Below are 6,000 nucleotides of genomic sequence, written 5' to 3' on the forward strand. Positions count from 1 at the left end.
AGGACGGGACAAATATAAGATGGATGAATATGAGGAGTGACTATGTGATTAACGAAATATTGCGGAAGCCAAAAAAATAAAAAATAAAAAAAATAAGAAAATAAAAGATGAAGGTTAGAAATGGCTGAAGAATGTGCGTTGAAACTTGTGACAAATTCTGCATCCAGTTCTTTACTTTTGAAAGAGTAGTGTTTGCACTACAGGCTCCCTAAAGCATTTTATTGTGTGGATCGATTGGCCTGTGAAATTGAGCAACAACTTTGAAGGCCAAAGTAACAAGTGACTGGATGTATGACTCATTCAGCTTGGTTTCTTCTGTTACTTTTCTTCTTTTATGTTCCTGTTTGTGCATCCTGCCCACCCCATATATTACTGGGAAATGGGATGATGATGGTGATGAACCCGTGATCTACACCTAGTTTCGTTGAGAGAGAGAGAGGGAGAGAGAGAGAGAGAGAGAGAGAGAGAGAGAGAGAGAGAGAGAGAGAGAGAGAGAATCAGCAGATCGTGTCGTTGTTGGGTTATAGTTAATTGTTTCATCGCGGCAGTTAGGACTTCAGCAGTAATTATCTGTTGTATAAGTGTTTGTATCCAGTTTTGCCGTTGACATTGAAAATGAATCCTTCTTTGCAGATAGGTTGGAATATCAGCATTATGTCCTTAGAGTTATTTCCATTTCATCTATATTCATCATTGGACCTGAATCTTGAATATGCATTTCGGGCTTCAGCAAGCTAAAGCAACTTTTATGACTTTCTCCCGCGAACCAGATGTCAGTCCACGACCACATTTCTTTTCCAGCTCACACACCATCAACGTCAGTATTTCATCCCTTCACTCAGAACACATATAAATTTTTCACAGTCAATCAGACCAAAATGAAATGTCAGACGTCTCCAGCGAGAGAGCTCGTGCACATCCCTGTGACCACAAATTTAAATTAATTTTATCTCCTTGTCCTTTGATGGCGTATCCTACAACTTCACATTACTGTCATAAATCCGAAGGTAACATATGAGTATGTGATGTGTCGGCATCTGGGACTGTCGGAAATGTATGGACCTCATGTCAGTCGTTTTTTTTTTTTTTTTTTTTTTTTTTTAATGTGTTAGACTCTGGGCATAGGCTTCACAGCTTGCTCCCAAGGCCCAGTAGTCCTCCTACATACCATACACCTCTACATGTCACCATTTCGGAGGTAACACCCACCGTCCATGTTGAATACATGCTAAGGCTGTCTCATACATGACTGGTGTATTGGTATTAGCGGGGGTATTTTTATAACATGTCCGCGGGTTTTCTGGTGGATCAGTAAAGTCTGATTTTATGAAATTCAAATCCTTAAACTGTTCCCTGCCCCAGCGGGGACTTGAACCTGGATCCGGTAGGACTGCAGGCCACCTCTCTACTGACTGAGCCACCGCTCAAGCGATGGAGAATGATGGCCAGGATTTGCCCTTAAAGAGCTGGGATGATGAAGACAAGAGAAGAAAAGAAAGAAAAAATTAGGATGGAAAGACTCAGAGCACGACTCTCATCCCATTGAGGACGCGGGAAGGAAGGTAAAGAAAGATCCAGGCATTTATTATCTTCTTGTAGTGAAGGAATGAGGCTGCGTGCTGAACAAGCTAAGTGATGGTTTTCTTACTTGCCAGTGCCAGTACAGAGAGGATATTTCCAGCTTGTTGGGCCTGTCTGGTTTACTCCTGTTGCTTTACCACTTTCATTTATGGGCATTATTTACAGCGAGTCTTCGCTCTTTGTACCACTTTATTCCAGTTTGCTCTGTGCCACATACCTGTCGCTGTCCTGGGGACTTATTGCCAAAGTAGATTATTGAATTTTTCTCTGGAATCTTTGGCACTATGTCACCGTGTCCTTCGTGTGTTCGAGGTAAAAGTGTTGTCAGTATATCGGCGTTTCTCACATTTTTAGTACAATTTCAGGTATAACGTATTCCCCAGGTACAGGTGATTGGCATACCCTGGGTGTCATGAATCATCTGAGTATTGAACCATTCGTGTGTAATCTGTGTGTCCGGTTACCACAGGAGAGAAAACAATCCAGGCAACTGAACCAGAATCTGAATTTGCAAACATACTGTCATTATGCTGAGGAACTAAGCATACATTATATTGGTGTTTATGCCATCATTTAAATTATCTGTTGATTAAAAACTGTGGGGATCTGTGTCGTATGTAGCTTACTTGGAGCACAGCTTACGTGCCTCAGTAGTAAGTGACATCAGGATATTTTGGACTAGGGTTGAAAGCATCTCTGTCTGTCTGTCTGTCTGTCTGTCTGTCTGTCTGTCTCTGTCTCTGTCTGTCTGTCTGTCTGTCTGTTTCTCTCTCTCTCTCTCTCTCACACACACACACACACACACACACACACACACACACACACACACACACACACACACACACACACACACACACACACACACACACACACACACACACACACACACACACACACACACACACACACACACACACACACACACACACACTCAAAGATATGATAACAAGCACGATTCAGAACTTTGCGTTGGCCATTAACGTTTTTAAGAGCATTACGTGAAACTTATCTCCCCTGCACTTCTTACCACCGGCTGGCGCTCCCTCTATTCCACCTTTACTACAGTCCCACCTCCTTTCCATTCTGCCTGCTGTATCTCTGTCTCTTCTTTCTCTCATTTTTCTCTTCCTCACTTCGACGGCTTGGTACACACTTCTTTCTATCTTTGCTGTTCACACTTCCCATCCCCTGCAGCCCTCCATCTCACCTCATTTATCCTGCTTTCATGCCCTCGTCAGCCGTCATTTTTGTTGAAGTAGGTCTTTCTATGCCCTTTCACCTCCTTCCTCCCTCCCTCTCTCCCGCCTTCTGTATCCCTTCCTCAGTCATTCATATTTTATTTTTTTACGTCCGTTTTTCACTTGGTAGATTGTCTCCAGTCCTGCTGTTTTAAGAGTCTACAGTAGGTTAAGTGAATTTGTGTGGAATTGCTTCTACATACCCCCTTCAACTTCGCTATAGTGCTTGTGTAGATATCATATCACAGGGGAATGGGCACAGAAGGAGGGGGAGGAGTTACTTGACCCTACTTGACCTGTGGCTATGATGTTCTTAGGAGAGAGAAGAGGGGAGGGAAAGCAAAGGTGAAAGATGAGGAGCAAGGATGGTTGGTGGGGGTGAGAGGAGAGGAGAGCGAGGAAGGAGCGGTGAAAGGCTGGAGAAGAGGGAGAATTTCGGTGTAGCCTAGATCAACACCGAGGAGGAGTAAGAACGTGCAGGTGAGGTGTAGTAAAGTTGCTGCGGAATGTTTGTTGTGAAGGAGTCACGTGGACAGACTATATTCAGTGTCCTTATGGTAAAGTGGATGGGGTGACTGAGGGAGGCTGGGGAAGGAATGACAAGGGAGGGGTGAAGGGGGTTGGAAGAACAAAACGAGAAGAAATGGGTCGAGGCAAGTTGAATATATGCAAGAAAACAGTGGACAGAGGAAAGTCTTGATGGCTGGATGAAGTGACGTGTGGTACTAAAGGTGGTGGGACCGTGAATAGAGGAAAATCACAGAGGAGAAAAGAAAGGTGGGATGAAAAAAGAGGGACATAAAAGAAAAGCATAACAAAATGGACAAGGGTATACAGGTAAAAAAGAAGGTAAGAGAGAGAGAGAGAGAGAGAGAGAGAGAGAGAGAGAGAGAATTCGAATAAAGAAAAAGGAGCATAAGTGATGTAATGAAACACACACACACACACACACACACACACACACACACACACACACACACACACACACACACACACACACACAGACGAGAACAAAGAGGCAGGCGGGAAAGAGAATAATAAACAGTGGAGAAGGAAGAATGACTTATTTGTTGACTATTTAAATGGGTCCTGGCGTGCGGGTTACTATCAGAAGAGTAGCTAATGTTAAAAATACTCCATTTTCTTTCTTCCTTGAGGTTTTATCCTGTGGATTTTAGATTTACTCAGATATAGGCTACAGATATTTTTTAAGTATTAGTAATGTTATTTTATAGGACCAACAGTGTTTGGCCATACTAAATTGTCATTACTTGCGTAATATGCAGTTATCTGTACAGGGTAAATATGTATTTGCCCATTTCATTGTTCATTGATATGGAAAGTCCAGCATCCTGCCTCAAAAATGTTCGCAAACTGTGTACATCAGACGCTGAAAGTCTAGTTCAGCGTCGGATGCCAGGCGTGTTACTGGCCTGCGTAGTTTTCTGGTTCAGCCTTGTAGCTGTGTCGGTGGCGCTCCATGTTGGTGTTTGACTTTCGCCGCCTCACCCCCCCCCCCTTCATCTCTCCCTCCTTCAGCACCCTAATCAATCATCCCGAAGCAAGCCACATAGGCTGTGCGAATATATACATGTTTGTGGTAAACTTCACACTTCATCAAGTACAAATGGGTAACAGACAAAGGCTACTGCTTGTACGTTTAAACATAAAAGTGAAAATGGTTTTCCATGTGTGTGTGTGTGTGTGTGTCCATAAACACAAACTTGAGCTGCCGCCTAACATTCGCTGTTTTGGCGGAAGCATAAAAGTTGGGTAGTTTATGTGCACTTTTGTATCAGTGTATTTTCAGTCGTGTTTTTTTTAACTGTGATTCATGCGTGGATGGGTAATGTTAATGAAAATGGGAATAAGCAAGGTTAGAAAATCAAGGAAATTCACTTACAGGGGTAGTAATAGATGAAATGCATGTAGCGATATATATGAAAAGGATTATACTTTTTTTTTCCTTGACAGTCAGCGAATTAGGTTATCGCATTGTTATTATGAAGAAACATTTAGTATGAATCGTTCATCTTGCGAGACGGACCCGAAAGCTGAAAGGCTTGAAAGATGACTAAATGAATTTGTGGTCAGTATCATGACACTGGTTGGTAGTTCTCCAGCTTTTATTCTTTCCTGTTCGTCTTTCTGGAACACTTCCATGCATTAGTGATCAAGAGAATGATTAATAGTGATTGATTACTGGTTGTTTTGTATTTTATATTTTCTGCTTTTGTGTCTTAGGTGTATGCGACTTGCATCACAAAACCAGTTGCTGATTTAATAATCGGAGAAAGATTGTACGGTACATGCCATTTTCGTTTAAGACTGAAGTTTCCATTGGAGTGAACCTTTAGCATGTTCTAGTTTGTTCAGTCAAGCCGTGTGAATTTAATGGTTCAAACAGTCATGTTATTTTTCGTCTCTTTATTTTCTTTCTGACATGTTCAGTCACATCATACTCCTGTACTGTACCTTGTTGCAGGATACGATTATACGGTGCTGTCAGTATTGTGAATGTTAGCTGAAGAAATTTACCAAAATTCTTTGCACTCAAGGGACTACTTTGAGACACAAAAATATCAAGGATAATAATTATATAATTACCTTTCACACCAGGTGTGGGAGAAAAAATCATCAGAATGCACACTTACCGTACCGGTAAAATAGTTCGACATAATTCTCTGCAACACTGAAAAGCACTGAAGAAATCTAGTTCAATTTCTGATCCCAGGCGCCTTATTGACAGAGTCCTGGGCTCAACTTTGCCAATTGGTCGGTGTAACTCGTTGTAACTCTTCGGCCCAGCAGCAGCATTCCTTCTCCCCTGCCCCCCACCCTCCCTCTTCCCATCGTCCGTCTCAATGACAGATGTAGCATTGGCTCACCAGTGACGAGGCGGAACACTGGTATATTATCGTGATATGATAAAATATTGTATTAATATGTTCACTGTAACTGGTACCACATGCAAATATTCAGATAAGTTATGTGTGGTGTTTAGAGTATTATACCAATATTCCGATAACAGTAATGAATAAGAGTGGTTATATAACGAAATTGCTGCATGTTGCTAACTTTGCAAGAAGTACTAACCGTACCGTAATTGCCAGGTAAGCACTGTGATGCTTTTTACCTTTTGAGAGTGTTTTAATTATTTATTGATTTTTTAATTAAGATG

The sequence above is a fragment of the Coenobita brevimanus genome, chromosome 97, assembly GCF_032717465.1.
Source record: "Coenobita brevimanus isolate Jiangsu-jjx chromosome 97, ASM3271746v2, whole genome shotgun sequence".
NCBI classification, from domain to species: Eukaryota; Metazoa; Arthropoda; class Malacostraca; order Decapoda; family Coenobitidae; genus Coenobita; species Coenobita brevimanus.